The 18,789-nt window shown below is 42.0% G+C and overlaps 1 long non-coding RNA gene across 2 annotated transcripts; it reads left to right on the top strand.

Annotated features, from left to right (window-relative positions):
- Positions 1 to 16,513: 16,513 nt before the first annotated feature.
- Positions 16,514 to 18,328, top strand: LOC141028622 (uncharacterized). 2 transcript variants are annotated; one of them, XR_012190848.1, is made up of 2 exons: positions 16,514 to 16,579; positions 17,132 to 18,328. It is a non-coding gene; the product is annotated as an uncharacterized lncRNA (long non-coding RNA). The 2 variants fall into 2 exon arrangements; XR_012190849.1 differs by lacking the exon at positions 16,514 to 16,579 and adding an exon at positions 16,580 to 16,683.
- Positions 18,329 to 18,789: the final 461 nt, after the last annotated feature.

The following is an 18,789-nucleotide window of genomic DNA, read 5'->3' as shown; positions in this document are numbered from 1 at the left end:
CTAATTTTCTTGTTCTTGGTTCCCCACAAGATGACTTTTGTCCCAGTATCTACGGTAGACCTTTCTTGAACACCGTTAATGCTAAAATAGATTGTGAGAAACAAATTGTCAGTGTTAGATTTGGTGATGAGTCTCATGAGTTTAATTTTTCCAAGTTTAGTAGAAAACTTCATAAAAAGTTTTGCCAAATAATGATGAAATAATTGGTCTTGCTTCTATTTCTGTACACCCTACTGATCCTCTAGAACAATATCTGCTAGATCATGAAAATGATTCACATATGCACGAAAGAAATGAAATAGATGAGATTTTCTTTGAACAACGTCCTTTGTTGAAACAAAATTTGCCTATTGAAACTCTAGGAGGTCCTCCTCCACCTAAAGGTGATCCTGTGTTTGAATTAAAACAATTGCCAGACACTTTGAAATAGGCTTATCTTGATGAGAAGAAGATATATCCTGTTATTATTAGTGCTAACCTTTCAGAACATGAAGAAGAAAGATTATTGAAAGTTCTAGGGAATCATCGAGCTGCTATTGGATATACTCTTCATGATTTAAAGGGCATTAGTCCCACTCTCTGCCAGCACAAAATTAATATGGAACCTGATGCTAAACCCGTCGTTGATCACCAACATCGGTTAAATCCGAAGATGAAAGAAGTGGTAAGAACGGAAATATTAAAACTTCTGGAAGCAGGTATAATATATCCATCTACTATCAGCTATAGGATAGATTATACCTGCTTCCAGAAGTTTTAATATTTCCGTTCTTACCACTTCTTTCATCTTCGGATTTAACCGATGTTGGTGAGCAACAACGGGTTTAGCATCAGGTTCGAGTTCATTCTTATCATTAGGAACACTGGTAATACCTCCTTTCTTAGGGACACAATGAACAGGACTTATCCATCTACTATCAGCTATAGGATAGATTATACCTACTTCCAGAAGTTTTACTATTTCCGTTCTTACCACTTCTTTCATCTTTAGATTTAACCGACATTGGTGATCAACAACGTGTTTAGCATCAGGTTCCATATTAATTTTGTGCTGATAGAGAGTGGGACTAATGCCCTTTAAATCATCAAGAGTATATCCCATGGCAGCTCGGTGCTTCCTTAGAACTTTCAATAATCTTTCTTCTTCATGTTCTAAAAGGTTAGCACTGATAATAACAGGACATATCTTTTTCTCATCAAGATAAGCATATTTCAAAGTGTCTGGCAATTGTTTTAATTCAAACACAAGATCACCTTTAGATGGAGGAGGACCTCCTAGAGTTTCAATCGGCAAATTGTGTTTAAGCAAAGGACGTTGTTCAAAGAAAATCTTATCTATTTCATTTGTTTCATGCATATGTGAATCATTTTCATGATCTAGCAGATATTGTTCTAGAGGATCAGTAGGGGGTACATCAATAGAGGCAAGACCAATTATTTCATCATTATTAGGCAACTCTTTTTTATGAGTTTTTCTACTAAACTTGGAAAAATTAAACTCATGAAACTCATCACCAAAGCTAACACCGACAGTTTGTTTCTCACAATCTCTTTTAGCATTAACCTTATTCCAGAAAGGTCTACCAAAGATAATGGGACAAAAGTCATCTTGTGGGGAACCAAGAACAAGAAAATCAGTAGGGTATTTTATTTTCCCACACAAGACTTCAACATCTCTATCAATCCCAATTGGTGAAATAGTATCTCTATTAGCAAGTTTAATAGTAACATCTATGTCTTCTATCTCTGTGATTGCTATGCCATTCATAATTTCTTAGTATAAGGTAAAAGGAATAGCACTCACGCTAGCACCTATGTCACATAAACCATGATAACAGTGATCTCCTATTTTAACTGAGATAACGGGCATGCAACAACAGGTCTACGTTTATCTTTCTCATCGGGTTTGGCAATTCTAGCAGCTTCATCACAGAAATAAATAACATGCCCATCTATATTTTCTTCCAGGAGATCCTTAACCATAGCAACATTAGGTTCCACTTTGATTTTCTCACCGGGTTTAGGTTTTCTAATATTTTTTGACCACAGCTGAAACTTTAGCATGTTCCTTCATCCTAACAGGGAACGATGGTTTCTCAATATAAGCAGTAGGAACAACTGGATCAACATTACAAATAATAGTTTCCTCCTTAGCTAGTACCGGTTCTTTAATTTCTTCTTTAATAGGTGGGTGATATTTAAGCCACTTCTCCTTAGGGAGATCAACATGAGTAGCAAATGATTCACAAAAGGAGGCTACTATCTCAGAGTCAAGTCCATACTTAGTGCTAAACTTTTGAAAAGCATCGGTATTAATAAAAAGATTTAACACAATCAAACTTGAGCTTAATACCTGACTCTTTACCTTCATCGAGTTCCCAATCTTCATAGTTGCGTTTAACTCTTTCCAAAAGATCCCACCGGAATTCAATAGTCTTCTTCATAAAAGAACCAGCACAAGAAGTATCAAGCATGGATCGATCATTATGAGAAAGCCGAGCATAAAATTTCTGAATAATTATTTCTCTTGAGAGCTCATGACTGGGGCATGAATATAACATTGACTTAAGCCTCCCCCAAGATAGAGCGATACTTTCTCCTTCACGAGGCCCAAAATTTTATATGTAATCCCGATCACGATGAACTAGATACATAGGATATTTTTTTTTGGTGAAACTCCAATTTCAATCGATTCCGATTCCAAGATCCAATATCATCGCATAGCCTATACCATGCCAATGTTTTTCCCTTCAGAGGTAAAGGGAAAACCTTCTTCTTAACTTCATCTCCAGGTAAACCTGCAAGCTTAAACAATCCACAAATTTCATCCACATATATCAAGTGCATATCTGGATGTTCGGTTGCATCTCCTGCATAAGGATTAGCTAGCAGTTGTTCTATCATACCCGAAGGAATTTCATATACAATATTTTAAGTAGGTGCAGTAGGTTGAGGGGTAACTAATTGTGGTTCCAGTCGATGTGAAGATACCCCGAACAAACCCCTTAAAGGATTGTTTTCCACATTAACAAGTGACAATAAATTTCAGCACGTACTAATAATTTTTCCATACCAATTTCCACTTACCAAAAGCGCTTCACTCCCCGGCAACGGCGCTAGAAAAGAACCTTGATGACCCACAAGTATAGGGGATCAATCGTAGTCCTTTCGATAAGTAAGAGTGTCAAACCCAACGAGGAGCAGAAGGAAATGACAAGTGGTTTTCAGCAAGGTAATGTCTGCAAGCGCTGAAATTGTAAGTAGCGAGTAGTTTGATAGCAAGATAATTTGTAACGAGCAAGTAACGGTAATGGTAACAAAAGTGCATCAAGGTAGCCCAACCCTTATGAGGCAAAGGACAGGCCAAAATGGTCTCTTATGATAAGTAAAGCGTTCTTGAGGGTACACAGGAATTTCATCTAGTCACTTTTATCATGTTGATTCGATTCATGTTCTCTACTTTGATAATTTGATATATGGGTTGACCGGTGCTTAGGTGCTGCTCTTACTTGAACAAGCCTCCTACTTATGATTAACCCCCTCGCAAGAATCCGCAACTACGAGAAAAGTATTAAGAATAAATTCTAACCATAGCATTAAACTTTTTGGATCCAATTGGTCCCTTACGGAATAGCGCATAAACTAGGGTTTAAGCTTCTGTCACTCTCGCAGCCCATCATCTAATAACTACTCCACAATGCATTCTCTTAGGCCCAAATATGGTGAAGTGTCATGTAGTCAACGTTCACATGACACCACTAAGGGAATCACAACATACATACTATCAAAATATCGAACACATATCAAGTGCACATGATTACTTGCAACAAGATTTCTCCCGTGACCTCAAGAACAAAAGTAACTACTCACAAGTGATAAACATGCTCAAGATCAGAGGGGTATTAAGTAGCATATTGGATCTGAACATATAATCTTAAACCAGATAAACCATATAGTAATCAACTACAAGATGTAATCAACACTACTAGTCACCCACAAGTACCAATCTATAGTTCCGGTAAACAGATTGAACACAAGAGATGAGCTAGGGTTTGAGAGAAGATGGTGTTGTTGAAGATGCTGATGAAGATTGCCCTCCCCAAGATGGGAGATTTGTTGGTGATGATGATGACCATGATTTCCACCTCCGGGAGGGAAGTTCCTCCGGCGGAATCGCTCCACCGGAGGGCAAAAGTGCTCCTTCCCAATTTCCGCCTCAAGACGGCGGCGCTTCATCCCGAAAGTCCTCCTCTGGTTTTTTCTAGGTGAAAATGACTTATATACCAGAACATGGGCACCGGAGGTGGGCCAGGCTCAGCAAAACCCACTAGGGCGCGGCTGGGGGGGCTGGCGCGCCCTGGTGTCTTGTGCTCACCAGGTGGCCCCCCTCTGGTAGTTATTTGCTCGAGTATTTCTTATTTATTCTATAAAAATTCCTCATGAAGTTTCAGCTCATTTGGAGTTGTGCAGAATAGGTGGCCTAACGTAGCTGTTTCAGGTCAAGATTTTCAGCTGCCGGAATTCTCCCTCCTTGTGTAAACCTTTCATATTATGAGAGAAAAAGGCATTATAATTACTCCAAAAAGCATTATTATGCATAAAAACATTATAAATAACAGTAGGTAAACATGATGCAAAATGGACGTATCACTACTGATAGCCCTTAGACCCACACTATTGTTAGGCTTTTCCCTAGTAGTGTTGGCAACAATGGCTAGATCAGAGAGTGGGGAAATAGGTGGAGGGGAAGGGGTGAGGAGGTGGTGTCGGGCATGCAATAATTCACCTGGTTTCACTTCAAGTAGCCCAGCTTCTGTAGGGTTCCTCAGATCTTGCCATGGAAAATTCCATGGAGAAGGGTATGGAGGGGAAGGGGAACTATGGTGACGATTGGGGGTTGAGGTGGGAAATGCATGGCGTTTTGGATCGGGGGTCGAGGGGAGAAGCCGCGTGGACCAAGAGGGGGTTTTGCCACGTGGTAGTTCGGGGGTTAAGGAATCTTGTCCGAACAATTTTGTTCGGCTCGAGGGAGTCCCACTTCGAATAGGTCGTTCGGACAGGCGCCCTGTGGTACTGAACATGCTTTATTGACGTTCATCAAATTAAAGGTCTCTCTCTCTCTCTCTCTCTCTCTCTCTCTCTCTCTCTCTCTCTCTCTCGTTTTATAGGAAATTAAGTTCAATGAAATCCTGTATGCCATACATACTAAAATCAGACGCATATTAAATTTGCTTCCACCGTATGAAAATGTGCTTCCTTTAGTTAATCAATTTGCTTAGAATTTAAAATATGTTCAGACTTTACCAAAATTGTTTTGTGTTGGATAAAATTATTTATCCCATCAGATTTCGAACAGGGAATCTGCTTTCTTCCATTGCATACCAAATTTATTTTTTGAGACAACACGTGTTTTCAACACAATGAATTCGCGTTTCAACCAATTCGAGAATTTGCTTCTTTTTTTCTTCTTTTTTGAACACGATAATTTGCTTCTGGTGAAACTAAAATATGCTTCTTCTTTTTTTGTGAGGAACTAAAATATGTATTGACTTAACAAAAAATGTATCCACAGAATTATTATTTTTCATCGTAGCTCAGTTAGAGAATTTGCTTCCATGAGATAGAAACATGAGTCCAATGTAACAGAATATTCTTGTTTCCAACCACAGTAAAAATGAGCCCTCTAATTGTACATATTACTTCCATTATGGTTAGAATTTTTTATCTATGTAGATCTAGAAATCTGCGTCTGCTCGTATATTTTTCTGCATGGTTCGTCTTTCTTTGCTTCATCTTCCAGAAAATTCCAACACCAACACAAAAACCGAAAAATTGATATATTTTTTAGTTTGGTCTTTGGTTTGTCGATTTTTATGTCTACCCTGGCTCCAAGGATGAAAAAGTTCACGAAATTAAAATCAGTTCGTCGATTTGAAAAGTTCAGGATTTTGATAAAAAGATGTGAAAACATGGCCGTTCTATGAAGAAGGGCAAATGTCGCGGGAAGACGTCCGAACACGTGTAGCCACTCAGCGTCCCAACCTGAAGCCTTTCACTGCACTCGGGGACTATCACCCTGCTTTGGATGGATGACACGACATGTTGGAGTGATTGACGATATATGGCAATGTGTTCGTTTAGTCCATACTTTCTCTATGACGAAACTTTGAGCTATGCATGACGAAATTTTGTGATGTAATTAAATTGTCCTCCTCAACTAACGAAGATCACTCTAGTTAGGTCATTTTGGGTATGATGAACTTTGTTATTTACGCTTATGATATGTTGCTTCTATTTTTGCCAACTCCGTCACTTTCTGTTGCTCAACTATTAATGTTGCATATTATCGACTAATGTGACGATGCAGGTACATAGATCATCGATGGCGAAGAAGTGCTATGCCAGGAGTATACGACGAGTAGCCTGAGCGTCAGGCCTAGTTGTACCAGTTTCCAAGCGACAGCCAGAGATGGTTCGATAGCAGAGTCGAAGCGAAAAATAGTTAGTTTAGTTTCACGCTAGTGCGAGAGAGGGATCCGAACCGGGGCCTCAAGAAGTACTACATTATGTATGATGAGACATGTCAGTTAACTTGTATCTCTATATCGTGATTATGATGTGATGACATGATTTGTGTTCGATGATATGATGAGACTATTATGTGTATGATATGATGAGCATATTGCATGTTTATAATATGATTAGAATATTGTATAAAACTGTACAAAAACATCGCAAATACTTAGCAAAAAAAAGATATGTGAAAATATAGTAGTAGCGCTCTTTAGCCCTGGACAGGAAAACGCTAAGCCACTTAGCAGTAGCATTGGAATGGACAACGTTGCTGCTAAGTAGGTATAGTTGTAGCGCGGATCAAAACACGCTACTGCTAAACGTTAGCTGTAGCACCTTATCAGTAGCGCGGTGCCCCGCGCTACTGATAGCCCTTAGACCCGCGCCCTGCTTGGCTTTTCCCTAGTAATGTTGGCAACAATGGCTAGATCAGAGAGTGGGGACATAGGAGGAGGGGGACGGGGTGAGGAGGTGGTGTGGACATGCAATAATTGACCTAATTTCACTTCTATTAGCAGCTTTTGTAGAGTTCCTCAGATCTTGCCATGGAAAATTCCATGGATAAGGTTATGGAGGGGAAGGGGAACTATGGTGGGGATCGGGGGTGGAGGTGGGAGATGCATGGCGTTTTTGGATCGGGGGTCGAGGGGAGAAGCCGCGTGGACCAAGAGGGGGGTTTCACCACGTGGTAGTTCGGGGGTTAAGGAATCCTGTCTGAACAATTTTGTTCGGCTCGAGGGAGTCCCACTCTGAACAGGTCGTTCGGACCGGCGCCCTGTGGTACCAAACGTGCGCGCGTTATCGGGGTCCATCAAATTAAAGTTCTCTCTCTCTCTCTCCAGTTTTATAGGAAATTAAGCTCAATGAAATTATGTATGCCATACGTACTAAAATCAGATGCATATTCAATTTGCTTCCACCGTAATGAAAATGTTCTTCCTTTAGTTATCAATTTGCTTCGAATTTAAAATATGTTGTGAGTTTACCAAAATTGTTTTGTGTTGGATCAAATTATTTATCCCATCGGATTTCGAAAAGGGAATTAGCTTTCTTCCAATGCATACCAAATTTATTTTTTGATGCAACACATGTTTTCAACACAATGAATTCGTGTTTCAATCAATTCAACAATTTGCTTCTTTTTCTTCTTCTTTTTTGAACACGAGAATTTGCTTCTGGTGCAACTAAAATATGCTTCTTCTTTTTTTGTGAGGAACTAAAATATGCATTGACTAAACAAAAAATGTATCCATAAAATTATTAGTTTTCATCTTTGCTTAGTTAGAGAATTTGCTTCCATTAGATAGATACATATGAGTCCAATGTGACAGAATATTCTCGTTTCCAATCACATTAAAATATGAGCCCTCTAATTGTACATATTGCTTCCATTATGGTTAGAATTTTTTATCTATCTAGGTCTAGATATTTGCGTCCGCTCGTATATTTTTCTGCATCGTTCGCTCTTTCTTTGCTTCATCTGGCAGAAAACACCAACACAAAAATCAAAAAATTGATATACTTTTTAGTTTGTTCTTTGGTTTGTCGGTTTTTATGTCTACCTTGGCTCCAAGGACGAAAAAGTTCACGAAATTAAAATTAGTTCGTCAATTTGAAAAGTTCAGGAATTTGATAAAAAAACATGAAATTGAAAAGTTCATTGATTTGAAAAAAATGTTCATGAATTTAATACTTTTTAAAGGAGGCCGACCGACTGGGCTGGTCCATTGTTGCTCGCCAAAACAGGAAAAATTAAGATAACGGTTTTACATATCTATTTAAGTTATGGTTTTAATTTTTTTTTCTTCAAACCTACTATGGATGCCTACCTTGGGCATGCCCACCTGCTGGAAAAAGTTTAGGTCATTTCATGAATATCCGAAAAACACCATGTGTTCAACGAAGTGTGTTCAGGTAGGGCAGAAGTCTCCGTTTGAGAGCACGTTTTTTTGGCATCGTCAAATGACACCAAATTTTTTCCATGAGCTTATATGACCTATTAAAGGTACCATGTAAAGTTATTTTAGTTTTTGACAAATTTTGTATTTTCTGGTGTTTTCTTGGTCAAAAAATACTGATAAATGGCCGGACGTATCACAACTCAAAAATCGTTCAAAGCTGACATGGATTCCTACCCTGGGCAGGCCTACCTGCTTGCAAAATTTTGAGTCATTTGAAGGATGTCCAAACATAGACCATGTTTAATGAGGATGTTCGGATAGGCCAGAAGACTGAGCATGATGTTTCCCGATACCCTTGAAATGACCCAAAAAATTTCAGGTAGGTGGACATGACCATGGTAGTTATCCATTGTCACGACCGGTTTTTCAATAAAATAATTATTGAGAAACCAATCCCTGTTACGGACCAGCGAGGAAGAATTCCTTCTCACTGATGGACAATACATTGGTCACAGAAGAAAAACACCAGGAGTACTAAATATAATACAAAGTTGAGCAGAGATTGCCCAACAATTTATTACAGGCACGCCGATAAAACAATACGGCGGATAGGGTGGCAAACTACTAACTCACGATAATAACGATGGTGGAGATATCACCGCGGGGCGAGTGATATGACTCCAGAAGACTACAGCTCTTCGAGCGTCGGAGTGAGGCTCGAGAAGACTTATTGCGGGTGGCGGAAGCGCAAACGATACAAGTGACCAATATCCGGGATCGCGCAGGACTGACTGGGACTCCTCTAGGCGTCGGACGCGCTATCAAACTCTTCATCCAAGAGATCGCCTTCGTCAACATCTGGCCAAATCAACAAGCCAGGTGAGTACTATGAAAGTACTCGCAAGACAGTTCGGGCATAAGGTATAACAAATGCAACCATGAAGCACATGAATAAGTTAACCAGTGCGATCAGGCATAGAGATAATAAATACTGGGTGCCAAGCGAGGGTCTGAATGACGCCTCGAGCGGAAACTGCGGAATAGTAATACTGGTGCCAAACGAGTGTCTGAAAGACGCCTCGAGAGGAAAAATGCGGAATAATAATACAGGTGCCAAACGAGTGTCTGAAGGACTCCTCGAGAGGAAAATGCGGAATAATAATACAGGTGCCAAACGAGTGTCTGAAAGACTCCTCGAGAGGAAAATGCGGAATAATAATGCCGCAGTCGGGCGTCGGGGCGACACCACATAAAGGGCTTATAACAGAAAATAAAGACAGTACATGCCGCAGTCGGACGTCTGAGCGACATCGCATAAAGGGCTTATATTGTAACACAACAATACAATAATTCAGGAATATAACTTATCACAAGCACGAGACAAATATAATGTTGGTCCATCCACAGGAATAACAATAAATCTGAGACTTTACCACTTGAGCTTGTTCACCGGGGCAAGTTTTTCACACGGACAGATTTGGATAAAAATCTACATTTCTGACTATGGATACGATGATTTGGAAAGAATTGACTCTGCAGAGTTTGTACTTAACCACAGCCAACGGATTTCAGTAGTCACGGGGACTAGTTCCGTCTACGGTGTTCTGGGAGGAACACGTCTAACCAGTACACACCCAATTTAACCATCCGAAGACGGGGATCACCCTCGGCAACATTCAGGAAAAACCCTGACTCGGGGAGGCTACAACCTCGCGTAGCATGGGATCAAATTTTTATACGCGCGCTATAAGGGGGTGCCCCCCCTCTCGGTCCCAACCGGAAACACCCATGCCCCCTGACCGAATGACTGGCTTTAATCCTGGGCCAAGGTACCATCATCCCGGCCTCTCTGTTTGGTGTGTACACGGAAAGAGGTTACCAACTTACTAAACCGTATCCTGGCAACGAGACATGTGGTAGCACGGAAAGGGGAAGGGACGATAACACGGCTCCAACCATGTTGACGTCGGAAAGGTCGGATGACACAAGGCTGGCATGCTACAACAGTACCACCTTGCTGCCCTTCATGTCACCACATGATTAGGCCACCTCTCATCAGAGGTCATCGCAACTTTGGAACATACGGGAAAAGATCGATAACGTGGCTCCAACCACGTTAACGTCGAAGAAAGTCGGATGACGCAAGGCTGGCATGCTACAACAGTACCACCTTGCTGCCCTTCATGTCACCACATGATTAGGCCACCTCTCATCAGAGGTCATCACAACTTCGGAACAACCGGGTCGTTGCCTTACAAGCAACGAGGCACTTATCGACACTCACATGCCACGCACAAACTTTCACATGAACATGCAAAACATCTGCCATATCAAATGTTCAAACATGCTTGCCTAGTTCGGAGAAGTCGGAGTCTAGCTCGGCGAAGTTCGCGGCTCCATCCCCTCTCCCGGAACCTACGGCAATCACGAAACGGGGTACTAACGTGAAAACCAACACATGCACAGAAACTTTGCCAAATATTTTTCAAATAAATCCCATAAAAAACTAGGCAAAATTTGGAGATGGACAGACAAAGAATCACTCAAAAATACCTTTTCATTAAAAAGTTATAAAGGTTTCTGTCCAGGGACCTTTCTGTAATGAAACAGAAAAGTTCCAGGGTTTTAACTGAGAAAACAGAAAACGGTTCGTTTGGAAATGCGCAAGCGCAAGAGAGAAGACGTAATTTGCCCGAAGGCGCCAACAGAAAACGATTCGGGGAAATAAAACAGAGGCTGACACGCGGGGCCCGCATGTCAGGTTTGAAAACTCGCCGGCGCCCGAAGACGGCGGTGGACGCCGGCGTCGAACCACGACGAGTTAGGAGAAACGGAGGGTACCAAGAGCTTCAGTGTCTTCTTCCGCGTCGGTGGGTGGTGGACTCGTCCAACGGGGAGCACCACGTCGACGGCGACACTATCTCCGGTGGACGGCGGTTCGAGTGAGGTTGGGGAACTCCGGTGGAGGGCTGCAAAGTACGAATTGAGGCGCGGGTCAGAACGGGTGATGCAAGGAGAAGCTACTGGCAAGAGAATGGGGGTTGCGGAGCACACATGGGGGCGAATCGGGCTGGATCCCGTGGCGGATCACGGTGGCCGGAGTCGAGGAAGGAGACCCTCTCGCGGCTCTTCCAGTGGCTGGGCGTGCTCTAGGGGAAGTGTAGGGCTGGTGGGTGCTCGAGTTGAAGCTCGGGGCCGCTATTTATAGGCAGCTCGATGGGGTGGCCGTGAACGGAGAACCTCCGGCGAGCGATTACGGCGGAGCAGTGGGTTGGCAGGAGGTTTGAGCGGTTGAGAAGCATCAGTGGATGTTGCTGGACTTTATTTGCAGCTGAACGTGGTTAGTCTTGGCGTAACGGCGTCTGTTCACGGTGAGGTGACCGCACGAGCTCAACGGCGGCAGTGAGCGCGCTCTGCGCCCTGGGGTTCACGATGAGAGCGGCAGCGCATTCGGGGGAGTGGACGGCCACGCGGCGGGCTCCGGTGGTTTGGGCGGTGTTGGGTGGAGTCGGCGGCGCTGTGTCTCCCGCTGGCGTCCTCAAAGCCGCCGCCGGCGTCGGTCACGGGGCGGCGCACCTTCTGCTGCTCGTCGCCGACGCCCGCAAGATGCCAGGCACTCGTGCGGTGCAGGAACGGGAGGGCGAGGACGAGGAGGAAGGCGACGCGAGGGTACTGGCGAGATCGATGTCATGCTCTGAAGAAAACGACAGTAGCCACTGAACTGAAACTCTGAATCTCTGAAACTTGACAGTGACTATGCATTGCAGGTGTTCGACAGTAGGTTTTGGTAAAAAGATGAATTTTGCTGGGGCTGTAACTTGGTGAGATGATCACTCAAAGCACCCAGGGGCTGCATGAATTTACTTGGAATTTTTGGAGAAAGTTTTGAATGAATTTCACCAAATTTGGCAAATCTGGTCCAAACTTGCAGCTGATGTAGTTTGAAAATTTTGAACTGGAGACCAGTGGATCTTCATGGTTCCAGGTTGAGGGTTCAAAGGACTAGGAGGGGAAAGAAGTTTGGGGCCAAAAATCAAAACAGAAAGAGGAGTTCCTTTGTAAATCTCCAAGTGGTAGAATAGAAGGCAGAAAATATTTGAATAGAATTTGAATGGAAAATAAATACATGGGGAGGTCCAACTTGCTGGATTTGATGTAAATCATGATCCAGAGGTGAGGGAGGAGTTAGGAGAGATCATTTGCACTTGGGCCATGGCAAAAAGGAATTGTTGGAAGTGGCAAAAGGCTTTCCAAAAGCCATAGTGCAAATTCAAGAAAAGGTTTTCAAAAGTTATTTTCCCAAATGAAAACCATTTTGTCTTGAGTCCTAAAGAAAGCAAGAACCTCCAAGGTCAAAGGCAGATCTTGGGTGAATCCAAATAAAATTTTTGCCATAAAGAAAGATATTTGAGAGTGAGAGTTCTCTTGAATTTTTTTTTTTTGAAAAATCCAAATAAAAACTTGGGTGCCACAACACCTACCCCCTTAGGAAAAATCTCGTCCTCGAGATTTCTGCTGATCCTCAAACAGATATGGATACTCTGCTCGAAGGAAATCCTCCCTTTCCCATGTAGCTTCATCCTCAGTGTGGTTGCTCCACTGAACCTTGAAAAATTTTGTCGTTTTCTGACGGGTCCTCCGTTCAGACTCTTCTAAAATCTTTACTGGCCTTTCTCTGTAGGTGAGATCTGGTTGCATAACAATGTCCTCATGAGGTACATGTTTCTCTGGGTTACTCACACATTTCCTCAACTGCGAGACGTGGAATACGTCATGGACGTCTGACAGCTCCTTGGGCAGGTCTAGTTGGTAGGCTACCGTGCCTCTTCGTGCCTTCACACAAAATGGTCCAATAAATCTTGGGGCTAGTTTCCCCTTAATTTTGAACCGTTGCAGACCCCTCATAGGAGATACTCGGAGGTATACGGAATCACCAGGTTCAAAGCTGACCTCACGATGCTTCTGATCATAGTAGCTCTTTTGTCGGCTCTGTGCTGTCTTGAGCCTGTCCCTGATTTGTTTAAGTTTTTCCTCGGCCTCCTTAAGCATATCTGGGCCGAAGATACGGCTGTCACCTGTTACTGACCAATTCAATGGGGTACGACACCTCCGTCCGTACAATGCTTCAAAGGGTGCCATTTGCAAGCTGGCTTGGTAACTGTTGTTGTACGCAAATTCGGCATAGGGCAAACTCTCTTCCCAACTGGACCCATAGGTGAGCACCTAGGCTCTTAGCATATCCTCTAGGATTTGGTTTACACGTTCTGTTTGTCCATCTGTCTGAGGGTGGTATGCTGTACTGAAAGCCAGTCGTGTGCCCAGAGCTTGTTGTAGGTGTTCCCAGAATTTGGAGACGAATTGGGTGCCTCGATCTGATATTATGGTCTTCGGGACTCCATGCAAGCAAACTATACGAGATAGGTAGAGCTTTGCCAGTCTTTGTGTGGAGTAGGTAGTCTTTACAGGAATGAGATGAGCAACCTTGGTTAGTCGGTCTGTGATGACCCATATGGCGTCATTTCCGCGTTGTGACCGGGGTAATCCGACAATGAAGTCCATTCCTATTTCGTCCCATTTCCACTCCGGTATTCTGTTTGGCTGGAGTAGCCCTGCTGGCTTTTGGTGCTCGGCCTTGATACGCTGACATGATTCGCAACAAGCAATGAATGTGGCTATATCTCTTTTCATACCGTGCCACCAAAATCTTTCCTGGATGTCCTTGTACATTTTGGTTCCTCCAGGATGGATCGAATATGGAGCGGTGTGGCTTTCCGTCAAGATCTGTTGCTTGAGTTCCTCAATGTTAGGTACGCAAAGTCTGTTTCGGTACCACAATGTTCCTTCACTGTCCGTGACGAATTCTGAAGTCTTACTAGTATTCATTTTCTTCTTTATGCCTTCGATACTGGGATGTCCCTGTTGAGCCTTCTTGATTTGTTCCACTAGGGTGGGTTGTATCTCTAGGTTCGATACGGTGCCCTCGGAGACTAACATCATGTTGAGCCGAGTGAACTCTCGCTAAAACTCAGGCCTCAAGTTTTGCTGACCGTCACTGTCCGGGCTGGGGTTTCGGCTAAGGGCATCGGCTACTACATTTGCTTTTCCAGGGTGGTAGTGGATGCCGACGTCGTAGTCTTTGACCAGTTCCAACCAGCGTCGTTGGCGTAAATTCAGCTCTGGCTGTGTGAAGATATATTTGAGGCTCTTATGGTCCGTATATATTTCACAACGATTTCCCAACAGAAAGTGCCTCCACTCTTTGAGTGCATGTATGACCGCTGCTAGCTCCAAGTCATGTGTTGGGTAATTTTCCTCATGCTTTCGCAGTTGCCTGGAGGCATATGCGACAACTTTGCCATCCTGCATTAGTACACATCCGAGACCTTTTTGGGACGCGTCACAATATACTTCAAAACTCTTATGTATGTCTGGCACAGTTAAAACTGGTGCGGTTGTCAGTTTCTTCTTGAGTTCTTGGAAGCTCTGCTCACATGCTTCCGTCCATACGAATCTCCTGTCCTTCTTGAGCAGTTGGGTCATAGGTTTTGCCACAGTGGAGAATCCTTCAATAAATCTCCTGTAATATCCGGCCATTCCTAGGAAACTCCGCACATCCGTGACGTTGGCTGGTGGTTTCCAGTCCAGTATGGCTTTGACCTTTTCTGGGTCTACGGCTACGCCTTCTTGGTTCAGTATATGGCCTAAGAAACCAACTTGTCTTAGCCAAAATTCGCATTTGCTAAATTTGGCGTACAACTGATGTTTCCTCAATTCTCCCAAAACAATTCTGAGGTGCTCAGCATGTTCTTCTGGTGTCCTTGAGTAAACCAGAATGTCGTCAATGAATACCACCACAAATTTGTCCATGAATTTCATGAACACTTTGTTCATGAGGTGGACGAAAAATGCGGGGGCGTTTGTTAGACCAAAAGGCATCACTGTGAACTCGTATAACCCATATCTGGAAGTGAATGCTGTCTTAGGGATATCCTCTGTTCGTACCTTCAGTTGATGGTATCCTGATCTCAAATCAATCTTCGAAAATACTTTAGCTTGTGCGAGCTGGTCAAACAAATCATTTATCCGTGGCATCGGGTATTTGTTTTTGATGGTGACCATATTGAGGGCTCGATAGTCTATGCACAGTCTCAGTGTCCCATCCTTCTTCTTGGCGAACAATACGGGCGAACCCCATGGTGAGGAGCTGGCTCGTATAAACCCCTTGTCCAGTAATTCCTTTATCTGCTTCTTCAACTCCACCAATTCTGAGGGTGCCATTCTATACGGCTTCTTATAAATGGGAGCGGTGCCAGGTGCTAATTCAATGCTGAATTCGATCTCTCGATCAGGTGCTTCCTGCCTGGTGTGGTTGAAGAATTTTCAGAGGTATGGTTCATCTTTCGTGCAGCCTTTAGTTTGAGTTTCTGTTGACACATTAAATTTCCCTTTCCTGTAGACCCCTCCTTTTTCATTTTATTAGTTGGGTGTAATAGCAAATCATCTATAATTATTTTGTTTAACTACAATCTGATGCAAAAGAGTCCTGTTTAGTTCTCATAGTTCATCCATTATATGTTTGCTTTCAAAACAAAGAAATCGGTTGTCCAAGTTCTGATCATGCTCTGATTAAGATTCAGTCCTCCTTGATCTTTTTTCTGTATGCTTGCATCTCCTTAGCGTCCAAGTTTTGATCATGCTACAATCTTGTTTCAAATTTATTCTAATAGATGTATGTACCATGATGATTGAGGAGGCGTATCGATGGAAATAAATCTGAAGAAAATAAGTAAGTCGCCTCCATCAGCGAGGCTGTGAACAACTCGTGGTGCCCCTGTTAACCTCCTCAATGTTTGCGTTGTTTGCCTGTAGGTCAAATGCCCACTATTCTGCAGACAGGTAACTCTGTTTCTTAAATCCCTTTCTCTATTCATCGCCCTGTTGATACATGCTTAGCAATCAGATAAATTGTACTCATATATAATTTAATATATCTCAGATACAGTGTCCAGATCATTTAGGAACCAGCGTCAATTCAAAACAAGATAGGACCTGATACACATTACATTCATGGACTGCTGATATACCTGATGCATTTCTTCATGATGGTCAGTTTCCTTTCACCAGATCTGACATATTTAATTCTGTGTGCTTGGAACCCGAAACTGATCGAGATCTTCAGTTCTTACTTGCAGATGTTCTGTTATTCAGAGTAATTCAGTTTCCAGTCTCTGTATATTAATCAAATTATGGGTTATTTTTAACCTTATACCCTTTTATTATGTGTTCAGTTATGCTTCCATGGGTTTGCATATGTATTAACAATAAAAAACAGACTATTATTTTGTTTATACTTGAACCAAAGGGTGTACAATTAATTTGCTCTTACGAAAGGAATGAGTAGTCAGCTAGCTGAATGAGACGACAATCATGACAAGCGAACCAACACATATAGAGAAATGTTATTTTCCAGTTCATTGTGAAAGAAGGCACATAAGTTTTCAGAGTTCTAGAATGTGTTTCATTAAGAAACAATTATAACACTGTACTCTAACAAATCACACATATGGAGAAATGTTATTTTCGAGTCTCCATAACATACTGATCTTTTTTTAGATATATGAACTTGCATTCGCTTTGTTAATTCTTCTGCAATGCAGGTAATATTCCTAATCATTGCTGCTGACGCTGAAAAACTACTCCTGAAGCACTAGAAGTGCCCTCTCTATGGCGCATCACTCACTGGATCCAGATGGGCAACATTCCGCTTCAAAATTAAAGAGTACAGTTTTTGCCTGCCATCATTGCTTACCAAGAGTAATCTACCATGTGCCTAATATATATATACATAATTGTTGCACCATCACAAGATTCCCAGGATATACATGGGCATAACTTTCTTTACTGTGAATTAATCGACATGATGCTGACAGGAGGAAAGGCAGGCTGTCATTTCTAAAGGTTGAGATTTTCTGTTTTAAGGAATAGCAATGCTAAATTCTACAATGGTACTCTGTCGAATGTTTACAAATACCACGAAGCTAGAGATCTATTGTGAAAACTTTCTTTCTTTTGTTTGTTATAAGTTTTTAGTCAAAAAAACATGACTTTTCCATTACCAAACAAATATGTAAGATTTATTGCTTTTCTAACCGAAGTGTTCCTGACAATTACATATGAGAGTACATATAACTGAGTTGTGCTGACTTGCTTTTTCTAAACTGGTAAGCTGGAGTCGGAGTTACATATGAGAGTAGAGATAATTAAGTTCTGCTCCTGACTTGATTAACAAAAGCTATAGAAGAAAGGGACCAAATACCAGACAGCTGAAAATTCAAAGAATGGTGGAAGTAGGGAACTACACAACTTGATTCAAGGTTACAAAGGGACAAAGGGCATCTATTGAGCAGCAGAAAACAATAATGGACTGAGCTAAGGATATAGTGGTCAATTAGTAAAGAGATCTGTGGTAAGTGTAGCAGCGGGACGCAAACGGAACTTTTGTGACTTACTGAAGTCGAGCAGGAGTTCAGAAAAGAAATTGCAACCGAAGTAGAACCTCTTCACCAAGAGAACATAGGGATTTTAAGTTTTTTGTAGCCTGCACCGGAGACTGTAGAGTTAAGTTTCTACATCTTAGTGTACAGTTTAACTATATAAGGTTACTTACTATGTAGTAAATATTGGCTTTTGCCATTGCTGATCAAGTCCTTCTCTCTGTGCTTGGAAGCATAAACCTACTTAGTGATCCGTTTTCAGTTAAGCTAAACTTATATCTTTCTGCTAACATTTTAGTGCTCTAATGATTATTCAGAAGGGGATTTGCATGTTCCTAGATGCATAGCCTTTCTTATATATGTTTTCAGAAGACTGGATTTTTTAGGGATAACATTGGGATTTAAGATAGTTTTTTTTTGTTGAATTCTGGAACTGAAATCCGAATAAACCATATCTTGAGAGGCCAGCATAATGGTACTTGAAATAAATGCTAATCCGCACTCACATCTTATGGTGATTTGGTCAAAGCTACTACTAAGCGAAGATATTTAACATGCTATAAGAAGTTATGGCTTTTGTGTTCCGAGATAATAACTAACAAAAAGATTAGCCCTATGGAGGCATGCGGGAGTACGAGGGACAAGAACACTGGGCCTCGAGTTGCATACATACATGCAGGACCCGCCCTCCCACCATGAAACAAGTCAACAACAATATAAATCAAAATCGAGTGAGAATATGAGGGACTAGGGATGGACCATATGAATAGTATAACTGTTTATTGAAGAGTCTCATATGGTGAAAATTGAGGGTTCTTGCA

Source organism: Aegilops tauschii, unplaced genomic scaffold (assembly GCF_002575655.3).
Source record: "Aegilops tauschii subsp. strangulata cultivar AL8/78 unplaced genomic scaffold, Aet v6.0 ptg000258l_subseq_1:249645_obj, whole genome shotgun sequence".
Lineage (NCBI taxonomy): Eukaryota > Viridiplantae > Streptophyta > Magnoliopsida > Poales > Poaceae > Aegilops > Aegilops tauschii.
The sequence above is the reverse complement of the archived record's forward strand: the minus strand, read 5'-3'. Positions and strand labels throughout refer to the sequence as shown.